Source organism: Stenella coeruleoalba (genome assembly GCF_951394435.1).
Source record: "Stenella coeruleoalba genome assembly, contig: scaffold_160, whole genome shotgun sequence".
Classification (NCBI taxonomy): domain Eukaryota; kingdom Metazoa; phylum Chordata; class Mammalia; order Artiodactyla; family Delphinidae; genus Stenella; species Stenella coeruleoalba.
Window position 1 is genome coordinate 684904 of NW_027646066.1, and position 26035 is coordinate 710938.

Genomic DNA, 26035 nt, shown 5'->3' on the forward strand with positions numbered 1-26035 from the left:
TTCAACTACCCAGGTTTAAGGTATTCTTCCTTCAGCTAAAACATGCATGTGGAACCTAGAGTATGAACAACCATGTGATCGGGAGACGTGTTCAAATATGTCTCAGTTTTCCTCCCCTGGTACTCGGGTGCAACATTCCAGACGCTTTACTAACACTCTCCCCACTTGGAGAGTCAGTCCCTTTAACCTCCTGTTTGGCCCAGTTTGCAATTTCTGCGGAAGATGAACAGGAATAGCGAGAACCAATGAGAGGCTAGCTGGAGGTGTCTGGACGGGCAAATTTAACTCTCATTTCCCACCAGGAAGAGGAATTAACCAAAGGCTCAGCGTGCCGTGCCGGAACCAGATTAGGGCCTGAAGCCATCCTGCGGTGTTGCGGCCAGGTCACAAGAAAGCGAGTTGAAGAAAGGAGCTCAGGGGCACTGTAATTCACAAACCTGCAGAGTTATAAATGACAGCTATCGTCCAAAAATAGACTGAAGTAAGGCTGCCAAGAGGACTTGAAAGCGGGGCAGAATTGCAGGAAACCGATTTCAGGAGGTAGACTGGAATTGCATTGAAAGCATAGGAAAAGAGGCAGAACGTCCACAATGATGCACTTGGCCAAAAAGGGCGTATGCGTTTTTTCCTGAATATATTCAGGAAAAAACGCATACGCCCTTTTTGGCCAACCAAGCAAGCTTGCAAAGGAAATCTGCACTACAATGAAGTCTCACTTCCCCCCGGTCAAAAGGGCCATCTGAAAAAAGTGTAAAATCCAGAAAGGCAGGACAGGCCATGGAGAACTGGGAGCCTTGTTATGCTGATGGGCGGGATGTAAATTGCCAACAGACACTTGGGAGAAGTGTATGGTGTTTCCTGAAACATCTAAAAAACAAAGCAACAGAGCCTAGGGCACTGCCACTTATGGTCCTATAGCTTAGGGAAATTAAAATCAAAAAGACACAGCCACCCCAAAGTTTGGGACGCCTCTGTTTACAAGAACCTCGTTTACAGTACAAGTTCAACATCGCAGAAAGTGAAAAATGGATAAAGAAGTTGTGGTATTCACTTACAAAGCAATATCACTCAGCAATGAAATCTATGTCATCAGGCCCTTAGCAGCACAATGAGTGGATTCAGGTATGATGATTCTAACTGAAATAAGTCACACAGAAAAAGAAACATCATAAGATATCAGTAATACACGGAATGTAAACTTGGCTACACAGGAACTGAATTACAGAACAGAACAGGGTCTCAAATTTAGAAAACCAACTTATGCTTGCTTAAGGGGAAAGGTGAGTTGGGGTGCTGCATAAAACCAGAGATTGAAATGAGCACAGATAAAGTTCCTTAAGTCAAATATGGAATAGACAAGAGCTACTCCTTGCTCAACGAAATGGACTCAACACCGCATATTAAACGTCTAAGAATGTACCTGACTAGTAAGTATCTTAAAACCTATGGATTGCTATGTCTCCGAAAGAGAATCAAGCATGTGTACAGGGGCATAAACGCAGCAGTGATAGGATTGGAGAGGTTCGGTGAGCAAATGAAGACCCTTTGAAGTCATATTGCATGGTACCCATTACACGGGTCTTAACTCTCCAGGTTTAAGGTATTCTTCCTTCAGCTAAAACATGCATGTGGAACCCAAGTATGATCAACCATGTGAACGGGAGACGTGTTCAAATATGTCTCAGTTTTCCTCCCCTGGTACTCGGGTGCAACATTCCAGACGCTTTACTAACAATCTCCCCACTTGGAGAGTCAGCGCCTTTAACCTCCTGTTTCGCCCAGTTTGCAATTTCTGCGAAAGATGAACAGGAATAGCGAGAACCAATGAGAGACTAGCTGGAGGTGTTTGGACGGGCAAATTTAACTCTCATTTCCCACCAGGAAGAGGAAATAACCAAAGGCTCAGCGTGCCGTGCCGGAACCAGATTAGGGCCTGAAGCCATCCTGCGGTGTTGCGGCCAGGTCACAAGAAAGCAAGTTGAAGAAAGGAGCTCAGGGGCACTGTAATTCACAAACCTGCAGAGTTATAAATGACAGCTATCGTCCAAAAATAGACTGAAGTAAGGCTGCCAAGAGGACTTGAAAGCGGGGCAGAATTGCAGGAAACCGATTTCAGGAGGTAGACTGGAATTGCATTGAAAGCATAGGAAAAGAGGCAGAACGTCCACAATGATGCACTTGGCCAAAAAGGGCGTATGCGTTTTTTCCTGAATATATTCAGGAAAAAACGCATATGCCATTTTTGGCCAACCAAGCAAGCTTGCAAAGGAAATCTGCACTACAATGAAGTCTCACTTCCCCCTGGTCAAAAGGGACATCTGAAAAAAGTGTAAAATCCAGAAAGGCAGTACAGGCCATTGAGAACTGGGAGCCTTGTTATGCTGATGGGCGGGATGTAAATTGCCAACAGACACTCGGGAGAAGTGTATGGTGTTTCCTGAAACATCTAAAAAACAAAGCAACAGAACCTAGGGCACTTCCACTTATGGTCCTATAGCTTAGGGAAATTAAAATCAAAAAGACACAGCCACCCCAAAGTTTGGAACGGCTCTGTTTACAAGAACCTCTTTTACCGTACAAGTTCAACATCGCAGAAAGTGAAAAATGGATAAAGAACTTGTGGTACTTACGTACAATGCAGTATCACTCAGCAATGAAATCTATGTCATCAGGCACGTAGCAGCATAATGAGTAGATTCAGATACGATGATTCTAACTGAAATAAGTCACACAGAAAAAGAAACATCATAAGATATCACTAATACACGGAATGTAAACTTGGCTACACAGGAACTGAATTCCAAAACAGAACAGGTTCTCAAATTTAGAAAACCAACTTATGCTTGCTTAAGGGGAAAGGTGAGTTCGGTTGCTGCATAAAACCAGAGATTGAAATGAGCACATATAAAGTTCCTTAAGCCAAATATGGAATAGACAAGAGCCACTCCTTGGTCAAAGAAATGGACTCAACACCGCATATTAAACGCCTAAGAATGTACCTGACTAGTAAGTATCTTAAAACCTATGGATTGCTATGTCTCCGAAAGAGAATCAAGCATGTGTACAGGGGCATAAAGGCAGCAGTGATAGGATTGGAGAGGTTCGGTGAGCAAATGAAGACCCTTTGAAGTCATATTGCATGGTACCCAATACACGGGTCTCAACTCTCCAGGTTTAAGGTATTCTTCCTTCAGCTAAAACATGCATGTGGAACCTAGAGTATGATCAACCATGTGATCGGGAGACGTGTTCAAATATGTCTCAGTTTTCGTACCCTGGTACTCGGGTGCAACATTCCAGACGCTTTACTAACACTCTCCCCACTTGGAGAGTCAGCGCCTTTAACCTCCTGTTTGGCCCAGTTTGCAATTTCTGCGGAAGATGAACAGGAATAGCGAGAACCAATGAGAGACTAGCTGGAGGTGTTTGGACGGGCAAATTTAACTCTCATTTCCCACCAGGAAGAGGAAATAACCAAAGGCTCAGCCTCCCGTACCGGAACCAGATTAGGGCCTGAAGCCATCCTGCGGTGTTGTGGCCAGCTCAAAAGAAAGCGAGTTGAAGAAAGGAGCTCAGGGGCACTGTAATTCACAAACCTGCAGAGTTATAAATGACAGCTATCGTCCAAAAACATACTGAAGTAAGGCTGCCAAGAGGACTTGAAAGCGGGGCAGAATTGCAGGAAACCGATTTCAGGAGGTAGACTGGAATTGCATTGAAAGCATAGGAAAAGAGGCAGAACGTCCACAATGATGCACTTGGCCAAAAAGGGCGTATGCGTTTTTTCCTGAATATATTCAGGAAAAAACGCATACGCCCTTTTTGGCCAACCAAGCAAGCTTGCAAAGGAAATCTGCACTACAATGAAGTCTCACTTCCCCCCGGTCAAAAGGGCCATCTGAAAAAAGTGTAAAATCCAGAAAGGCAGGACAGGCCATGGAGAACTGGGAGCCTTGTTATGCTGATGGGCGGGATGTAAATTGCCAACAGACACTTGGGAGAAGTGTATGGTGTTTCCTGAAACATGTAAAAAACAAAGCAACAGAGCCTAGGGCACTTCCACTTATGGTCCTATAGCTTAGGGAAATTAAAATCAAAAAGACACAGCCACCCCAAAGTTTGGAACGGCTCTGTTTACAAGAACCTCGTTTACAGTACAAGTTCAACATCGCAGAAAGTGAAAAATGGATAAAGAAGTTGTGGTATTCACTTACAAAGCAATATCACTCAGCAATGAAATCTATGTCATCAGGCCCTTAGCAGCACAATGAGTGGATTCAGGTATGATGATTCTAACTGAAATAAGTCACACAGAAAAAGAAACATCATAAGATATCAGTAATACACGGAATGGAAACTTGGCTACACAGGAACTGAATTACAGAACAGAACTGGGTCACAAATTTAGAAAAACAACTTATGCTTGCTTAAGGGTAAAGGTGAGTTGGGGTGCTGCATAAAACCAGAGATTGAAATGAGCACAGATAAAGTTCCTTAAGCCAAATATGGAATAGACAAGAGCTACTCCTTGCTCAACGAAATGGACTCAACACCGCATATTAAACGCCTAAGAATGTACCTGACTTGTAAGTATCTAAAAACCTATAGATTGCTATGTCTCCGAAAGAGAATCAAGCATGTGTACAGGGGCATAAACGCAGCAGTGATAGGATTGGAGAGGTTCGGTGAGCAAATGAAGACCCTTTGAAGTCATATTGCATGGTACCCATTCCACGGGTTTCAACTACCCAGGTTTAAGGTATTCTTCCTTCAGCTAAAACATGCATGTGGAACCTAGAGTATGATCAACCATGTGATCGGGAGACGTGTTCAAATATGTCTCAGTTTTCCTCCCCTGGTACTCGGGTGCAACATTCCAGACGCTTTACTAACACTCTCCCCACTTGGAGAGTCAGTCCCTTTAACCTCCTGTTTGGCCCAGTTTGCAATTTCTGCGGAAGATGAACAGGAATAGCGAGAACCAATGAGAGGCTAGCTGGAGGTGTCTGGACGGGCAAATTTAACTCTCATTTCCCACCAGGAAGAGGAATTAACCAAAGGCTCAGCATGCCGGGCCGGAACCAGATTAGGGCCTCAAGTCATCCTGCGGTGTTGCGGCCAGCTCAAAAGAAAGCGAGTTGAAGAAAGGAGCTCAGGGGCACTGTAATTCACAAACCTGCAGAGTTATAAATGACAGCTATCGTCCAAAAATAGACTGAAGTAAGGCTGCCAAGAGGACTTGAAAGCGGGGCAGAATTGCAGGAAACCGATTTCAGGAGGTAGACTGAAATTGCATTGAAAGCATAGGAAAAGAGGCAGAACGTCCACAATAATGCACTTGGCCAAAAAGGGCGTATGCGTTTTTTCCTGAATATATTCAGGAAAAAACGCATACGCCCTTTTGGCCAACCAAGCAAGCTTGCAAAGGAAATCTGCACTACAATGAAGTCTCACTTCCCCCTGGTCAAAAGGGCCATCTGAAAAAAGTGTAAAATCCAGAAAGGCAGTACAGGCCATTGAGAACTGGGAGCCTTGTTATGCTGATGGGCGGGATGTAAATTGCCAACAGACACTTGGGAGAAGTGTATGGTGTTTCCTGAAACATCTAAAAAACAAAGCAACAGAGCCTAGGGCACTTCCACTTATGGTCCTATAGCTTAGGGAAATTAAAATCAAAAATACACAGCCACCCCAAAGTTTGGAACGGCTCTGTTTACAAGAACCTCTTTTACCGTGCAAGTTCAACATCGCAGAAAGTGAAAAATGGATAAAGAACTTGTGGTACTTACGTACAATGCAGTATCACTCAGCAATGAAATCTATGTCATCAGGCACGTAGCAGCCTAATGAGTAGATTCAGATACGATGATTCTAACTGAAATAAGTCACACAGAAAAAGAAACATCATAAGATATCACTAATACACGGAATGTAAACTTGGCTACACAGGAACTGAATTCCAAAACAGAACAGGTTCTCAAATTTAGAAAACCAACTTATGCTTGCTTAAGGGGAAAGGTGAGTTCAGTTGCTGCATAAAACCAGAGATTGAAATGAGCACAGATAAAGTTCCTTAAGCCAAATATGGAATAGACAAGAGCCACTCCTTGCTCAACGAAATGGACTCAACACCGCATATTAAACGCCTAAGAATGTACCTGACTAGTAAGTATCTTAAAACCTATGGATTGCTATGTCTCCGAAAGAGAATCAAGCATGTGTACAGGGGCATAAACGCAGCAGTGATAGGATTGGAGAGGTTCGGTGAGCAAATGAAGACTCTTTGAAGTCATATTGCATGGTACCCATTCCACGGGTTTCAATTACCCAGGTTTTAGGTATTCTTCCTTCAGCTAAAACATGCATGTGGAACCCAGAGTATGATCAACCATGTGATCGGGAGACGTGTTCAAATATGTCTCAGTTTTCCTCCCTTGGTACTCGGGTGCAACATTCCAGACGCTTTACTAACACTCTCCCCACTTGGAGAGTCAGCGCCTTTAACCTCCTGTTTGGCACAGTTTGCAATTTCTGCGGAAGATGAACAGGAATAGCGAGAACCAATGAGAGGCTAGCTGGAGGTGTCTGGACGGGCAAATTTAACTCTCATTTCCCACCAGGAAGAGGAAATAACCAAAGGCTCAGCGTGCCGTACCGGAACCAGATTAGGGCCTGAAGTCATCCTGCGGTGTTGCGGGCAGCTCAAAAGAAAGCGAGTTGAAGAAAGGAGCTCAGGGGCACTGTAATTCACAAACCTGCAGAGTTATAAATGACAGCTATCGTCCAAAAATAGACTGAAGTAAGGCTGCCAAGAGGACTTGAAAGCGGGGCAGAATTGCAGGAAACCGATTTCAGGAGGTAGACTGAAATTGCATTGAAAGCATAGGAAAAGAGGCAGAACGTCCACAATGATGCACTTGGCCAAAAAGGGCATATGCGTTTTTTCCTGAATATATTCAGGAAAAAACGCATACGCCCTTTTTGGCCAACCAAGCAAGCTTGCAAAGGAAATCTGCACTACAATGAAGTCTCACTTCCCCCCAGTCAAAAGGGCCATCTGAAAAAAGTAAAATCCAGAAAGGCAGGACAGGCCATGGAGAACTGGGAGCCTTGTTATGCTGATGGGCGGGATGTAAATCGCCAACAGACACTCGGGAGAAGTGTATGGTGTTTCCTGAAACATCTAAAAAACAAAGCAACAGAACCTAGGGCACTTCCACTTATGGTCCTATAGCTTAGGGAAATTAAAATCAAAAAGACACAGCCACCCCAAAGTTTGGGACGCCTCTGTTTACAAGAACCTCGTTTACAGTACAAGTTCAACATCGCAGAAAGTGAAAAATGGATAAAGAAGTTGTGGTATTTACTTAAAAAGCAATATCACTCAGCAATGAAATCTATGTCATCAGGCCCTTAGCATCACAATGAGTGGATTCAGGTATGATGATTCTAACTGAAATAAGTCACACAGAAAAAGAAACATCATAAGATATCAGTAATACACGGAATGTAAACTTGGCTACACAGGAACTGAATTACAGAACAGAACAGGGTCTCAAATTTAGAAAACCATCTTATGCTTGCTCAAGGGGAAAGGTGAGTTGGGGTGCTGCATAAAACCAGAGATTGAAATGAGCACAGATAAAGTTCCTTAAGTCAAATATGGAATAGACAAGAGCTACTCCTTGCTCAACGAAATGGACTCAACACCGCATATTAAACGTCTAAGAATGTACCTGACTAGTAAGTATCTTAAAACCTATGGATTGCTATGTCTCCGAAAGGGAATCAAGCATGTGTACAGGGGCATAAACGCAGCAGTGATAGGATTGGAGAGGTTCGGTGAGCAAATGAAGACCCTTTGAAGTCATATTGCATGGTACCCATTACACGGGTCTTAACTCTCCAGGTTTAAGGTATTCTTCCTTCAGCTAAAACATGCATGTGGAACCCAAGTATGATCAACCATGTGAACGGGAGACGTGTTCAAATATGTCTCAGTTTTCCTCCCCTGGTAATCGGGTGCAACATTCCAGACGCTTTACTAACACTCTCCCCACTTGGAGAGTCAGCGCCTTTAACCTCCTGTTTGGCCCAGTTTGCAATTTCTGCGGAAGATGAACAGGAATAGCGAGAACCAATGAGAGACTAGCTGGAGGTGTTTGGACGGGCAAATTTAACTCTCATTTCCCACCAGGAAGAGGAAATAACCAAAGGCTCAGCGTGCCCTGCCGGAACCAGATTAGGGCCTGAAGCCATCCTGCGGTGTTGCGGCCAGGTCACAAGTAAGCAAGTTGAAGAAAGGAGCTCAGGGGCACTGTAATTCACAAACCTGCAGAGTTATAAATGACAGCTATCGTCCAAAAATAGACTGAAGTAAGGCTGCCAAGAGGACTTGAAAGCGGGGCAGAATTGCAGGAAACCGATTTCAGGAGGTAGACTGAAATTGCATTGAAAGCATAGGAAAAGAGGCAGAACGTCCACAATGATGCACTTGGCCAAAAAGGGCATATGCGTTTTTTCCTGAATATATTCAGGAAAAAACGCATACGCCCTTTTTGGCCAACCAAGCAAGCTTGCAAAGGAAATCTGCACTACAATGAAGTCTCACTTCCCCCCAGTCAAAAGGGCCATCTGAAAAAAGTGTAAAATCCAGAAAGGCAGGACAGGCCATGGAGAACTGGGAGCCTTGTTATGCTGATGGGCGGGATGTAAATCGCCAACAGACACTCGGGAGAAGTGTATGGTGTTTCCTGAAACATCTAAAAAACAAAGCAACAGAACCTAGGGCACTTCCACTTATGGTCCTATAGCTTAGGGAAATTAAAATCAAAAAGACACAGCCACCCCAAAGTTTGGGACGCCTCTGTTTACAAGAACCTCGTTTACAGTACAAGTTCAACATCGCAGAAAGTGAAAAATGGATAAAGAAGTTGTGGTATTTACTTAAAAAGCAATATCACTCAGCAATGAAATCTATGTCATCAGGCCCTTAGCATCACAATGAGTGGATTCAGGTATGATGATTCTAACTGAAATAAGTCACACAGAAAAAGAAACATCATAAGATATCAGTAATACACGGAATGTAAACTTGGCTACACAGGAACTGAATTACAGAACAGAACAGGGTCTCAAATTTAGAAAACCAACTTATGCTTGCTCAAGGGGAAAGGTGAGTTGGGGTGCTGCATAAAACCAGAGATTGAAATGAGCACAGATAAAGTTCCTTAAGTCAAATATGGAATAGACAAGAGCTACTCCTTGCTCAACGAAATGGACTCAACACCGCATATTAAACGTCTAAGAATGTACCTGACTAGTAAGTATCTTAAAACCTATGGATTGCTATGTCTCCGAAAGGGAATCAAGCATGTGTACAGGGGCATAAACGCAGCAGTGATAGGATTGGAGAGGTTCGGTGAGCAAATGAAGACCCTTTGAAGTCATATTGCATGGTACCCATTACACGGGTCTCAACTCTCCAGGTTTAAGGTATTCTTCCTTCAGCTAAAACATGCATGTGGAACCCAAGTATGATCAACCATGTGAACGGGAGACGTGTTCAAATATGTCTCAGTTTTCCTCCCCTGGTACTCGGGTGCAACATTCCAGACGCTTTACTAACACTCTCCCCACTTGGAGAGTCAGCGCCTTTAACCTCCTGTTTGGCCCAGTTTGCAATTTCTGCGGAAGATGAACAGGAATAGCGAGAACCAATGAGAGACTAGCTGGAGGTGTTTGGACGGGCAAATTTAACTCTCATTTCCCACCAGGAAGAGGAAATAACCAAAGGCTCAGCGTGCCCTGCCGGAACCAGATTAGGGCCTGAAGCCATCCTGCGGTGTTGCGGCCAGGTCACAAGTAAGCAAGTTGAAGAAAGGAGCTCAGGGGCACTGTAATTCACAAACCTGCAGAGTTATAAATGACAGCTATCGTCCAAAAATAGACTGAAGTAAGGCTGCCAAGAGGACTTGAAAGCGGGGCAGAATTGCAGGAAACCGATTTCAGGAGGTAGACTGGAATTGCATTGAAAGCATAGGAAAAGAGGCAGAACGTCCACAATGATGCACTTGGCCAAAAAGGGCGTATGCGTTTTTTCCTGAATATATTCAGGAAAAAACGCATACGCCCTTTTTGGCCAACCAAGCAAGCTTGCAAAGGAAATCTGCACTACAATGAAGTCTCACTTCCCCCCGGTCAAAAGGGCCATCTGAAAAAAGTGTAAAATCCAGAAAGGCAGGACAGGCCATGGAGAACTGGGAGCCTTGTTATGCTGATGGGCGGGATGTAAATTGCCAACAACCACTCGGGAGAAGTGTATGGTGTTTCCTGAAACATCTAAAAAACAAAGCAACAGAACCTAGGGCACTTCCACTTATGGTCCTATAGCTTAGGGAAATTAAAATCAAAAAGACACAGCCACCCCAAAGTTTGGGACGCCTCCGTTTACAAGAACCTCGTTTACCATACAAGTTCAATATCACAGAAAGTGAAAAATGGATAAAGAACTTGTGGTACTTACGTACAATGCAGTATCACTCAGCAATGAAATCTGTGTCATCAGGCCCTTAGCAGCACAATGAGTGGATTCAGGTATGATGATTCTAACTGAAGTAAGTCACACAGAAAAAGAAACATCATAAGATATCAGTAATACACGGAATGTAAACTTGGCTACACAGGAACTGAATTACAGAACAGAACAGGGTCTCAAATTTACAAAACCAATTTATGCTTGCTTAAGGGTAAAGGTGAGTTGGGGTGCTGCATAAAGCCAGAGATTGAAATGAGCACAGATAAAGTTCCTAAAGTCTAATATGGAATAGACAAGAGCTACTCCTTGCTCAACGAAATGGACTCAACACCGCATATTAAACGCCTAAGAATGTACCTGACTAGTAAGTATCGTAAAACCTATGGATTGCTATGTCTCCAAAAGAGAATCAAGCATGTGTACAGGGGCATAAACGCAGCAGTGATAGGATTGGAGAGGTTCGGTGAGCAAATGAAGACCCTTTGAAGTCATATTGCATGGTACCCATTACACGGGTCTCAACTCTCCAGGTTTAAGGTATTCTTCCTTCAGCTAAAACATGCATGTGGAACCCAAGTATGATCACCCATGTGAACGGGAGACGTGTTCAAATATGTCTCAGTTTTCCTCCCCTGGTACTCGGGTGCAACATTCCAGACGCTTTACTAACACTCTCCCCACTTGGAGAGTCAGCGCCTTTAACCTCCTGTTTGGCCCAGTTTGCAATTTCTGCGGAAGATGAACAGGAATAGCGAGAACCAATGAGAGGCTAGCTGGAGGTGTCTGGACGGGCAAATTTAACTCTCATTTCCCACAAGGAAGAGGAAATAACCAAAGGCTCAGCGTGCCGTACCGGAACCAGATTAGGGCCTGAAGCCATCCTGCGGTGTTGCGGCCAGCTCAAAAGAAAGCGAGTTGAAGAAAGGAGCTCAGGGGCACTGTAATTCACAAACCTGCAGAGTTATAAATGACAGCTATCGTCCAAAAATAGACTGAAGTAAGGCTGCCAAGAGGACTTGAAAGCGGGGAAGAATTGCAGGAAACCGATTTCAGGAGGTAGACTGGAATTGCATTGAAAGCATAGGAAAAGAGGCAGAACGTCCACAATGATGCACTTGGCCAAAAAGGGCGTATGCGTTTTTTCCTGAATATATTCAGGAAAAAACGCATACGCCCTTTTTGGCCAACCAAGCAAGCTTGCAAAGGAAATCTGCACTACAATGAAGTCTCACTTCCCCCCGGTCAAAAGGGCCATCTGAAAAAAGTGTAAAATCCAGAAAGGCAGGACAGGCCATGGAGAACTGGGAGCCTTGTTATGCTGATGGGCGGGATGTAAATTGCCAACAGACACTCGGGAGAAGTGTATGGTGTTTCCTGAAACATCTAAAAAACAAAGCAACAGAGCCTAGGGCACTGCCACTTATGGTCCTATAGCTTAGGGAAATTAAAATCAAAAAGACACAGCCACCCCAAAGTTTGGGACGCCTCTGATACAAGAACCGCATTTACAGTACAAGCTCAACATCGCAGAAAGTGAAAAATGGATAAAGAAGTTTTGGTATTTAGTTACAAAGCAATATCACTCAGCAATGAAATCTATGTCATCAGTCCCATAGCATCACAATGAGTGGATTCAGGTATGATGATTCTAACTGAAATAAGTCACACAGAAAAAGAAACATCATAAGATATCAGTAATACACGGAATGTAAACTTGGCTACACAGGAACTGAATTACAGAACAGAACAGGGTCTCAAATTTAGAAAACCAACTTATGCTTGCTTAAGGGTAAAGGTGAGTTGGGGTGCTGCATAAAACCAGAGATTGAAATGAGCACAGATAAAGTTCCTTAAGCCAAATATGGAATAGACAAGAGCTACTCCTTGCTCAACGAAATGGACTCAACACCGCATATTAAACGCCTAAGAATGTACCTGACTAGTAAGTATCTTAAAACCTATGGATTGCTATGTCTCCGAAAGAGAATCAAGCATGTGTACAGGGGCATAAACGCAGCAGTGATAGGATTGGAGAGGTTCGGTGAGCAAATGAAGACCCTTTGAAGTCATATTGCATGGTACCCATTACATGGGTCTCAACTCTCCAGGTTTAAGGTATTCTTCCTTCAGCTAAAACATGCATGTGGAACCCAAGTATGATCAACCATGTGAACGGGAGACGTGTTCAAATATGTCTCAGTTTTCCTCCCCTGGTACTCGGGTGCAACATTCCAGACGCTTTACTAACACTCTCCCCACTTGGAGAGTCAGTGCCTTTAACCTCCTGTTTGGCCCAGTTTGCAATTTCTGCGGAAGACGAACAGGAATAGCGAGAACCAATGAGAGGCTAGCTGGAGGTGTCTGGACGGGCAAATTTAACTCTCATTTCCCACGAGGAAGAGGAAATAACCAAAGGCTCAGCGTGCCGTGCCGGAACCAGATTAGGGCCTGAAGCCATCCTGCGGTGTTGCGGCCAGGTCACAAGTAAGCAAGTTGAAGAAAGGAGCTCAGGGGCACTGTAATTCACAAACCTGCAGAGTTATAAATGACAGCTATCGTCCAAAAATAGACTGAAGTAAGGCTGCCAAGAGGACTTGAAAGCGGGGCAGAATTGCAGGAAACCGATTTCAGGAGGTAGACTGGAATTGCATTGAAAGCATAGGAAAAGAGGCAGAACGTCCACAATGATGCACTTGGCCAAAAAGGGCGTATGCGTTTTTTCCTGAATATATTCAGGAAAAAACGCATACGCCCTTTTTGGCCAACCAAGCAAGCTTGCAAAGGAAATCTGCACTACAATGAAGTCTCACTTCCCCCCGGTCAAAAGGGCCATCTGAAAAAAGTGTAAAATCCAGAAAGGCAGGACAGGCCATGGAGAACTGGGAGCCTTGTTATGCTGATGGGCGGGATGTAAATTGCCAACAACCACTCGGGAGAAGTGTATGGTGTTTCCTGAAACATCTAAAAAACAAAGCAACAGAACCTAGGGCACTTCCACTTATGGTCCTATAGCTTAGGGAAATTAAAATCAAAAAGACACAGCCACCCCAAAGTTTGGGACGCCTCCGTTTACAAGAACCTCGTTTACCATACAAGTTCAATATCACAGAAAGTGAAAAATGGATAAAGAACTTGTGGTACTTACGTACAATGCAGTATCACTCAGCAATGAAATCTGTGTCATCAGGCCCTTAGCAGCACAATGAGTGGATTCAGGTATGATGATTCTAACTGAAGTAAGTCACACAGAAAAAGAAACATCATAAGATATCAGTAATACATGGAATGTAAACTTGGCTACACAGGAACTGAATTACAGAACAGAACAGGGTCTCAAATTTACAAAACCAATTTATGCTTGCTTAAGGGTAAAGGTGAGTTGGGGTGCTGCATAAAGCCAGAGATTGAAATGAGCACAGATAAAGTTCCTAAAGTCTAATATGGAATAGACAAGAGCTACTCCTTGCTCAACGAAATGGACTCAACACCGCATATTAAACGCCTAAGAATGTACCTGACTAGTAAGTATCGTAAAACCTATGGATTGCTATGTCTCCAAAAGAGAATCAAGCATGTGTACAGGGGCATAAACGCAGCAGTGATAGGATTGGAGAGGTTCGGTGAGCAAATGAAGACCCTTTGAAGTCATATTGCATGGTACCCATTCCACGGGTCTCAACTCTCCAGGTTTAAGGTATTCTTCCTTCAGCTAAAACATGCATGTGGAACCCAAGTATGATCAACCATGTGAACGGGAGACGTGTTCAAATATGTCTCAGTTTTCCTCCCCTGGTACTCGGGTGCAACATTCCAGACGCTTTACTAACACTCTCCCCACTTGGAGAGTCAGTGCCTTTAACCTCCTGTTTGGCCCAGTTTGCAATTTCTGCGGAAGACGAACAGGAATAGCGAGAACCAATGAGAGGCTAGCTGGAGGTGTCTGGACGGGCAAATTTAACTCTCATTTCCCACCAGGAAGAGGAAATAACCAAAGGCTCAGCGTGCCGTGCCGGAACCAGATTAGGGCCTGAAGCCATCCTGCGGTGTTGCGGCCAGGTCACAAGTAAGCAAGTTGAAGAAAGGAGCTCAGGGGCACTGTAATTCACAAACCTGCAGAGTTATAAATGACAGCTATCGTCCAAAAATAGACTGAAGTAAGGCTGCCAAGAGGACTTGAAAGCGGGGAAGAATTGCAGGAAACCGATTTCAGGAGGTAGACTGGAATTGCATTGAAAGCATAGGAAAAGAGGCAGAACGTCCACAATGATGCACTTGGCCAAAAAGGGCGTATGCGTTTTTTCCTGAATATATTCAGGAAAAAACGCATACGCCCTTTTTGGCCAACCAAGCAAGCTTGCAAAGGAAATCTGCACTACAATGAAGTCTCACTTCCCCCCGGTCAAAAGGGCCATCTGAAAAAAGTGTAAAATCCAGAAAGGCAGGACAGGCCATGGAGAACTGGGAGCCTTGTTATGCTGATGGGCGGGATGTAAATTGCCAACAGACACTCGGGAGAAGTGTATGGTGTTTCCTGAAACATCTAAAAAACAAAGCAACAGAGCCTAGGGCACTGCCACTTATGGTCCTATAGCTTAGGGAAATTAAAATCAAAAAGACACAGCCACCCCAAAGTTTGGGACGCCTCTGATACAAGAACCGCATTTACAGTACAAGCTCAACATCGCAGAAAGTGAAAAATGGATAAAGAAGTTTTGGTATTTAGTTACAAAGCAATATCACTCAGCAATGAAATCTATGTCATCAGTCCCATAGCATCACAATGAGTGGATTCAGGTATGATGATTCTAACTGAAATAAGTCACACAGAAAAAGAAACATCATAAGATATCAGTAATACACGGAATGTAAACTTGGCTACACAGGAACTGAATTACAGAACAGAACAGGGTCTCAAATTTAGAAAACCAACTTATGCTTGCTTAAGGGTAAAGGTGAGTTGGGGTGCTGCATAAAACCAGAGATTGAAATGAGCACAGATAAAGTTCCTTAAGCCAAATATGGAATAGACAAGAGCTACTCCTTGCTCAACGAAATGGACTCAACACCGCATATTAAACGCCTAAGAATGTACCTGACTAGTAAGTATCTTAAAACCTATGGATTGCTATGTCTCCGAAAGAGAATCAAGCATGTGTACAGGGGCATAAACGCAGCAGTGATAGGATTGGAGAGGTTCGGTGAGCAAATGAAGACCCTTTGAAGTCATATTGCATGGTACCCATTACATGGGTCTCAACTCTCCAGGTTTAAGGTATTCTTCCTTCAGCTAAAACATGCATGTGGAACCCAAGTATGATCAACCATGTGAACGGGAGACGTGTTCAAATATGTCTCAGTTTTCCTCCCCTGGTACTCGGGTGCAACATTCCAGACGCTTTACTAACACTCTCCCCACTTGGAGAGTCAGTGCCTTTAACCTCCTGTTTGGCCCAGTTTGCAATTTCTGCGGAAGACGAACAGGAATAGCGAGAACCAATGAGAGGCTAGCTGGAGGTGTCTGGACGGGCAAATTTAACTCTCATTTCCCACGAGGAAGAGGAAATAACCAAAGGCTCAGCGTGCCGTGCCGGAACCAGATTAGGGCCTGAAGCCATCCTGCGGTGTTGCGGCCAGGTCACAAGTAAGCAAGTTGAAGAAAGGAGCTCAGGGGCACTGTAATTCACAAACCTGCAGAGTTATAAATGACAGCTATCGTCCAAAAATAGACTGAAGTAAGGCTGCCAAGAGGACTTGAAAGCGGGGCAGAATTGCAGGAAACCGATTTCAGGAGGTAGACTGGAATTGCATTGAAAGCATAGGAAAAGAGGCAGAACGTCCACAATGATGCACTTGGCCAAAAAGGGCGTATGCGTTTTTTCCTGAATATATTCAGGAAAAAACGCATACGCCCTTTTTGGCCAACCAAGCAAGCTTGCAAAGGAAATCTGCACTACAATGAAGTCTCACTTCCCCCCGGTCAAAAGGGCCATCTGAAAAAAGTGTAAAATCCAGAAAGGCAGGACAGGCCATGGAGAACTGGGAGCCTTGTTATGCTGATGGGCGGGATGTAAATTGCCAACAACCACTCGGGAGAAGTGTATGGTGTTTCCTGAAACATCTAAAAAACAAAGCAACAGAACCTAGGGCACTTCCACTTATGGTCCTATAGCTTAGGGAAATTAAAATCAAAAAGACACAGCCACCCCAAAGTTTGGAAAGGCTCTGTTTACAAGAACCTCGTTTACAGTACAAGTTCAACATCGCAGAAAGTGAAAAGTGGATAAAGAAGTTGTGGTATTTACTTACAAAGCAATATCACTCAGCAATGAAATCTATGTCATCAGACCCTTAGCAGCACAATGAGTGGATTCAGGTATGATGATTCTAACTGAAATAAGTCACACAGAAAAAGAAACATCATAAGATATCAGTAATACACGGAATGTAAACTTGGCTACACAGGAACTGAATTACAGAACAGAACAGGGTCTCAAATTTAGAAAACCAACTTATGCTTGCTTAAGGGTAAAGGTGAGTTGGGGTGCTGCATAAAACCAGAGATTGAAATGAGCACAGATAAAGTTCCTTAAGCCAAATATGGAATAGACAAGAGCTACTCCTTGCTCAACGAAATGGACTCAACACCGCATATTAAACGCCTAAGAATGTACCTGACTAGTAAGTATCTTAAAACCTATGGATTGATATGTCTCCGAAAGAGAATCAAGCATGTGTACAGGGGCATAAACGCAGCAGTGATAGGATTGGAGAGGTTCGGTGAGCAAATGAAGACCCTTTGAAGTCATATTGCATGGTACCCATTCCACGGGTTTCAACTACCCAGGTTTAAGGTATTCTTCCTTCAGCTAAAACATGCATGTGGAACCTAGAGTATGATCAACCATGTGAACGGGAGACGTGTTCAAATATGTCTCAGTTTTCCTCCCCTGGTACTCGGGTGCAACATTCCAGACGCTTTACTAACACTCTCCCCACTTGGAGAGTCAGTGCCTTTAACCTCCTGTTTGGCCCAGTTTGCAATTTCTGCGGAAGACGAACAGGAATAGCGAGAACCAATGAGAGGCTAGCTGGAGGTGTCTGGACGGGCAAATTTAACTCTCATTTCCCACGAGGAAGAGGAAATAACCAAAGGCTCAGCGTGCCGTGCCGGAACCAGATTAGGGCCTGAAGCCATCCTGCGGTGTTGCGGCCAGGTCACAAGTAAGCAAGTTGAAGAAAGGAGCTCAGGGGCACTGTAATTCACAAACCTGCAGAGTTATAAATGACAGCTATCGTCCAAAAATAGACTGAAGTAAGGCTGCCAAGAGGACTTGAAAGCGGGGCAGAATTGCAGGAAACCGATTTCAGGAGGTAGACTGGAATTGCATTGAAAGCATAGGAAGAGAGGCAGAACGTCCACAATGATGCACTTGGCCAAAAAGGGCGTATGCGTTTTTTCCTGAATATATTCAGGAAAAAACGCTTACGCCCTTTTTGGCCAACCAAGCAAGCTTGCAAAGGAAATCTGCACTACAATGAAGTCTCACTTCCCCCCGGTCAAAAGGGCCATCTGAAAAAAGTGTAAAATCCAGAAAGGCAGGACAGGCCATGGAGAACTGGGAGCCTTGTTATGCTGATGGGCGGGATGTAAATTGCCAACAGACACTCGGGAGAAGTGTATGGTGTTTCCTGAAACATCTAAAAAACAAAGCAACAGAGCCTAGGGCACTTCCACTTATGGTCCTATAGCTTAGGGAAATTAAAATCAAAAAGACACAGCCACCCCAAAGTTTGGAAAGGCTCTGTTTACAAGAACCTCGTTTACAGTACAAGTTCAACATCGCAGAAAGTGAAAAATGGATAAAGAAGTTGTGGTATTTACTTACAAAGCAATATCACTCAGCAATGAAATCTGTGTCATCAGACCCTTAGCAGCACAATGAGTGGATTCAGGTATGATGATTCTAACTGAAATAAGTCACACAGAAAAAGAAACATCATAAGATATCAGTAATACACGGAATGTAAACTTGGCTACACAGGAACTGAATTACAGAACAGAACAGGGTCTCAAATTTAGAAAACCAACTTATGCTTGCTTAAGGGTAAAGGTGAGTTGGGGTGCTGCATAAAACCAGAGATTGAAATGAGCACAGATAAAGTTCCTTAAGCCAAATATGGAATAGACAAGAGCTACTCCTTGCTCAACGAAATGGACTCAACACCGCATATTAAACGCCTAAGAATGTACCTGACTAGTAAGTATCTTAAAACCTATGGATTGCTATGTCTCCGAAAGAGAATCAAGCATGTGTACAGGGGCATAAACGCAGCAGTGATAGGATTGGAGAGGTTCGGTGAGCAAATGAAGACCCTTTGAAGTCATATTGCATGGTACCCATTACATGGGTCTCAACTCTCCAGGTTTAAGGTATTCTTCCTTCAGCTAAAACATGCATGTGGAACCCAAGTATGATCAACCATGTGAACGGGAGACGTGTTCAAATATGTCTCAGTTTTCCTCCCCTGGTACTCGGGTGCAACATTCCAGACGCTTTACTAACACTCTCCCCACTTGGAGAGTCAGTGCCTTTAACCTCCTGTTTGGCCCAGTTTGCAATTTCTACGGAAGACGAACAGGAATAGCGAGAACCAATGAGAGGCTAGCTGGAGGTGTCTGAACGGGCAAATTTAACTCTCATTTCCCACCAGGAAGAGGAAATAACCAAAGGCTCAGCGTGCCGTGCCGGAACCAGATTAGGGCCTGAAGCCATCCTGCGGTGTTGCGGCCAGGTCACAAGTAAGCAAGTTGAAGAAAGGAGCTCAGGGGCACTGTAATTCACAAACCTGCAGAGTTATAAATGACAGCTATCGTCCAAAAATAGACTGAAGTAAGGCTGCCAAGAGGACTTGAAAGCGGGGCAGAATTGCAGGAAACCGATTTCAGGAGGTAGACTGGAATTGCATTGAAAGCATAGGAAAAGAGGCAGAACGTCCACAATGATGCACTTGGCCAAAAAGGGCGTATGCGTTTTTTCCTGAATATATTCAGGAAAAAACGCATACGCCCTTTTTGGCCAACCAAGCAAGCTTGCAAAGGAAATCTGCACTACAATGAAGTCTCACTTCCCCCCGGTCAAAAGGGCCATCTGAAAAAAGTGTAAAATCCAGAAAGGCAGGACAGGCCATGGAGAACTGGGAGCCTTGTTATGCTGATGGGCGGGATGTAAATTGCCAACAGACACTCAGGAGAAGTGTATGGTGTTTCCTGAAACATCTAAAAAACAAAGCAACAGAGCCTAGGGCACTGCCACTTATGGTCCTATAGCTTAGGGAAATTAAAATCAAAAAGACACAGCCACCCCAAAGTTTGGGACGCCTCTGATACAAGAACCTCATTTACAGTACAAGCTCAACATCGCAGAAAGTGAAAAATGGATAAAGAAGCTGTGGTATTTAGTTACAAAGCAATATCACTCAGCAATGAAATCTATGTCATCAGTCCCATAGCATCACAATGAGTGGATTCAGGTATGATGATTCTAACTGAAATAAGTCACACAGAAAAAGAAACATCATAAGATATCAGTAATACACGGAATGTAAACTTGGCTACACAGGAACTGAATTACAGAACAGAACAGGGTCTCAAATTTAGAAAACCAACTTATGCTTGCTTAAGGGTAAAGGTGAGTTGGGGTGCTGCATAAAACCAGAGATTGAAATGAGCACAGATAAAGTTCCTTAAGCCAAATATGGAATAGACAAGAGCTACTCCTTGCTCAACGAAATGGACTCAACACCGCATATTAAACGCCTAAGAATGTACCTGACTAGTAAGTATCTTAAAACCTATGGATTGCTATGTCTCCGAAAGAGAATCAAGCATGTGTACAGGGGCATAAACGCAGCAGTGATAGGATTGGAGAGGTTCGGTGAGCAAATGAAGACCCTTTGAAGTCATATTGCATGGTACCCATTACATGGGTCTCAACTCTCCAGGTTTAAGGTATTCTTCCTTCAGCTAAAACATGCATGTGGAACCCAAGTATGATCAACCATGTGAACGGGAGATGTGTTCAAATATGTCTCAGTTTTCCTCCCCTGGTACTCGGGTGCAACATTCCAGACGCTTTACTAACACTCTCCCCACTTGGAGAGTCAGTGCCTTTAACCTCCTGTTTGGCCCAGTTTGCAATTTCTGCGGAAGACGAACAGGAATAGCGAGAACCAATGAGAGGCTAGCTGGAGGTGTCTGGACGGGCAAATTTAACTCTCATTTCCCACCAGGAAGAGGAAATAACCAAAGGCTCAGCGTGCCGTGCCGGAACCAGATTAGGGCCTGAAGCCATCCTGCGGTGTTGCGGCCAGGTCACAAGTAAGCAAGTTGAAGAAAGGAGCTCAGGGGCACTGTAATTCACAAACCTGCAGAGTTATAAATGACAGCTATCGTCCAAAAATAGACTGAAGTAAGGCTGCCAAGAGGACTTGAAAGCGGGGCAGAATTGCAGGAAACCGATTTCAGGAGGTAGACTGGAATTGCATTGAAAGCATAGGAAAAGAGGCAGAACGTCCACAATGATGCACTTGGCCAAAAAGGGCGTATGCGTTTTTTCCTGAATATATTCAGGAAAAAACGCATACGCCCTTTTTGGCCAACCAAGCAAGCTTGCAAAGGAAATCTGCACTACAATGAAGTCTCACTTCCCCCCGGTCAAAAGGGCCATCTGAAAAAAGTGTAAAATCCAGAAAGGCAGGACAGGCCATGGAGAACTGGGAGCCTTGTTATGCTGATGGGCGGGATGTAAATTGCCAACAACCACTCGGGAGAAGTGTATGGTGTTTCCTGAAACACATAAAAAACAAAGCAACAGAACCTAGGGCACTTCCACTTATGGTCCTATAGCTTAGGGAAATTAAAATCAAAAAGACACAGCCACCCCAAATTTTGGAACGGCTCTGTTTACAAGAACCTCGTTTACAGTACAAGTTCAACATCGCAGAAAGTGAAAAATGGATAAAGAAGTTGTGGTATTTACTTACAAAGCAATATCACTCAGCAATGAAATCTGTGTCATCAGACCCTTAGCAGCACAATGAGTGGATTCAGGTATGATGATTCTAACTGAAATAAGTCACACAGAAAAAGAAACATCATAAGATATCAGTAATACACGGAATGTAAACTTGGCTACACAGGAACTGAATTACAGAACAGAACAGGGTCTCAAATTTAGAAAACCAACTTATGCTTGCTTAAGGGTAAAGGTGAGTTGGGGTGCTGCATAAAACCAGAGATTGAAATGAGCACAGATAAAGTTCCTTAAGCCAAATATGGAATAGACAAGAGCTACTCCTTGCTCAACGAAATGGACTCAACACCGCATATTAAACGCCTAAGAATGTACCTGACTAGTAAGTATCTTAAAACCTATGGATTGATATGTCTCCGAAAGAGAATCAAGCATGTGTACAGGGGCATAAAAGCAGCAGTGATAGGATTGGAGAGGTTCGGTGAGCAAATGAAGACCCTTTGAAGTCATATTGCATGGTACCCATTCCACGGGTTTCAACTACCCAGGTTTAAGGTATTCTTCCTTCAGCTAAAACATGCATGTGGAACCTAGAGTATGATCAACCATGTGAACGGGAGACGTGTTCAAATATGTCTCAGTTTTCCTCCCCTGGTACTCGGGTGCAACATTCCAGACGCTTTACTAACACTCTCCCCACTTGGAGAGTCAGTCCCTTTAACCTCCTGTTTGGCCCAGTTTGCAATTTCTGCGGAAGATGAACAGGAATAGCGAGAACCAATGAGAGGTTAGCTGGAGGTGTCTGGACGGGCAAATTTAACTCTCATTTCCCACCAGGAAGAGGAATTAAGAAAAGGCTCAGCATGCCGGGCCGGAACCAGATTAGGGCCTGAAGCCATCCTGCGGTGTTGCGGCCAGGTCACAAGAAAGCGAGTTGAAGAAAGGAGCTCAGGGGCACTGTAATTCACAAACCTGCAGAGTTATAAATGACAGCTATCGTCCAAAAATAGACTGAAGTAAGGCTGCCAAGAGGACTTGAAAGCGGGGCAGAATTGCAGGAAACCAATTTCAGGAGGTAGACTGGAATTGCATTGAAAGCATAGGAAAGGAGGCAGAACGTCCACAATGATGCACTTGGCCAAAAAGGGCGTATGCGTTTTTTCCTGAATATATTCAGGAAAAAACGCATACGCCCTTTTTGGCCAACCAAGCAAACTTGCAAAGGAAATCTGCACTACAATGAAGTCTCACTTCTCCCCGGTCAAAAGGGCCATCTGAAAAAAGTGTAAAATCCAGAAAGGCAGGACAGGCCATGGAGAACTGGGAGCCTTGTTATGCTGATGGGCGGGATGTAAATTGCCAACAGACACTCAGGAGAAGTGTATGGTGTTTCCTGAAACATCTATAAAACAAAGGAACAGAGCCTAGGGCACTTCCACTTATGGTCCTATAGCTTAGGGAAATTAAAATCAAAAAACACAGCCACCCCAAAGTTTGGGACGCCTCTGTTTACAAGAACCTCGTTTTCCGTACAAGTTCAATATCACAGAAAGTGAAAAATGGATAAAGAACTTGTGGTACTTACGTACAATGCAGTATCACTCAGCAATGAAATCTATGTCATCAGGCCCGTAGCAGCATAATGAGTGGATTCAGGTACGATGATTCTAACTGAAATAAGTCACACAGAAAAAGAAACATCATAAGATATCACTAATACACGGAATGTAAACTTGGCTACACAGGAACTGCATTCCAAAACAGAACAGGGTCTCAAATTTAGAATACCAACTTATGGTTGCTTAAGGGGAAAGGTGAGTTGGGGTGCTGCATAAAACCAGAGATTGAAATGAGCACAGATAAAGTTCCTTAAGCCAAATATGGAATAGACAAGAGCTACTCCTTGCTCAACAAAATGGACTCAAAACCCCATATTAAACGAATAAGAATGTACCTGACTAGTAAGTATCTTAAAACCTATGGATTGCTATGTCTCCAAAAGAGAATCAAGCGTGTGTACAGGGGCATAAACGCAGCAGTGATAGGATTGGAGAGGTTCGGTGAGCAAATGAAGACCCTTTGAAGTCATATTGCATGGTACCCATTACACGGGTCTCAACTCTCCAGGTTTAAGGTATTCTTCCTTCAGCTAAAACATGCATGTGGAACCTAGAGTATGATCAACCATGTGAACGGGAGACGTGTTCAAATATGTCTCAGTTTTCCTCCCCTGGTACTCGGGTGCAACATTCCAGACGCTTTACTAACACTCTCCCGACTTGGAGAGTCAGTCCCTTTAACCTCCTTTTTGGCCCAGTTTGCAATTTCTGCGGAAGATGAACAGGAATAGCGAGAACCAATGAGAGACTAGCTGGAGGTGTCTGGACGGGCAAATTTAACTCTCATTTCCCACCAGTAAGAAGAATTAACCAAAGGCTCAGCATGCCGGGCCAGAACCAGATTAGGGCCTGAAGCCATCCTGCGGTGTTGCGGCCAGGTAACAAGAAAGCGAGTTGAAGAAAGGAGCTCAGGGGCACTGTAATTCACAAACCTGCAGAGTTATAAATGACAGCTATCGTCCAAAAATAGACTGAAGTAAGGCTGCCAAGAGGACTTGAAAGCGGGGCAGAATTGCAGGAAACCGATTTCAGGAGGTAGACTGGAATTGCATTGAAAGCATAGGAAAAGAGGCAGAACGTCCACAATGATGCACTTGGCCAAAAAGGGCGTATGCGTTTTTCCTGAATATATTCAGGAAAAAACGCATACGCTCTTTTTGGCCAACCAAGCAAGCTTGCAAAGGAAATCTGCACTACAATGAAGTCTCACTTCCCCCCGGTCAAAAGGGCCATCTGAAAAAAGTGTAAAATCCAGAAAGGCAGGACAGGCCATGGAGAACTGGGAGCCTTGTTATGCTGATGGGCGGGATGTAAATTGCCAACAACCACTCGGGAGAAGTGTATGGTGTTTCCTGAAACATCTAAAAAACAAAGCAACAGAACCTAGGGCACTTCCACTTATGGTCCTATAGCTTAGGGAAATTAAAATCAAAAAGACACAGCCACCCCAAAGTTTGGAACGGCTCTGTTTACAAGAACCTCGTTTACAGTACAAGTTCAACATCGCAGAAAGTGAAAAATGGATAAAGAAGTTGTGGTATTTACTTACAAAGCAATATCACTCAGCAATGAAATCTGTGTCATCAGGCCCTTAGCAGCACAATGAGTGGATTCAGGTATGATGATTCTAACTGAAGTAAGTCACACAGAAAAAGAAACATCATAAGATATCAGTAATACACGGAATGTAAACTTGGCTACACAGGAACTGAATTACAGAACAGAACAGGGTCTCAAATTTAGAAAACCAACTTATGCTTGCTTAAGGGTAAAGGTGAGTTGGGGTGCTGCATAAAACCAGAGATTGAAATGAGCACAGATAAAGTTCCTTAAGCCAAATATGGAATAGACAAGAGCTACTCCTTGCTCAACGAAATGGACTCAACACCGCATATTAAACGCCTAAGAATGTACCTGACTAGTAAGTATCTTAAAACCTATGGATTGCTATGTCTCCGAAAGAGAATCAAGCATGTGTACAGGGGCATAAACGCAGCAGTGATAGGATTGGAGAGGTTCGGTGAGCAAATGAAGACCCTTTGAAGTCATATTGCATGGTACCCATTACATGGGTCTCAACTCTCCAGGTTTAAGGTATTCTTCCTTCAGCTAAAACATGCATGTGGAACCCAAGTATGATCAACCATGTGAACGGGAGACGTGTTCAAATATGTCTCAGTTTTCCTCCCCTGGTACTCGGGTGCAACATTCCAGACGCTTTACTAACACTCTCCCCACTTGGAGAGTCAGTGCCTTTAACCTCCTGTTTGGCCCAGTTTGCAATTTCTACGGAAGACGAACAGGAATAGCGAGAACCAATGAGAGGCTAGCTGGAGGTGTCTGAACGGGCAAATTTAACTCTCATTTCCCACCAGGAAGAGGAAATAACCAAAGGCTCAGCGTGCCGTGCCGGAACCAGATTAGGGCCTGAAGCCATCCTGCGGTGTTGCGGCCAGGTCACAAGTAAGCAAGTTGAAGAAAGGAGCTCAGGGGCACTGTAATTCACAAACCTGCAGAGTTATAAATGACAGCTATCGTCCAAAAATAGACTGAAGTAAGGCTGCCAAGAGGACTTGAAAGCGGGGCAGAATTGCAGGAAACCGATTTCAGGAGGTAGACTGGAATTGCATTGAAAGCATAGGAAAAGAGGCAGAACGTCCACAATGATGCACTTGGCCAAAAAGGGCGTATGCGTTTTTTCCTGAATATATTCAGGAAAAAACGCATACGCCCTTTTTGGCCAACCAAGCAAGCTTGCAAAGGAAATCTGCACTACAATGAAGTCTCACTTCCCCCCGGTCAAAAGGGCCATCTGAAAAAAGTGTAAAATCCAGAAAGGCAGGACA

At 43.9% G+C, this 26035-nt stretch overlaps 1 long non-coding RNA gene across 3 annotated transcripts in view; it reads right to left on the reverse strand.

Annotated features, from left to right (window-relative positions):
- Positions 1 to 26035, reverse strand: part of LOC307181364 — a 374608-nt gene that overhangs the window by 297281 nt on the left and 51292 nt on the right. For all 3 annotated transcript variants that reach the window (XR_013826592.1, XR_013826593.1, XR_013826594.1), the window contains exons 2-3: positions 8947 to 9032; positions 7368 to 7449 (exon numbers count right to left, since the gene is read on the reverse strand). This is a non-coding gene — a long non-coding RNA (uncharacterized lncRNA). The remainder of the gene's footprint in view (positions 1 to 7367; positions 7450 to 8946; positions 9033 to 26035) is intronic.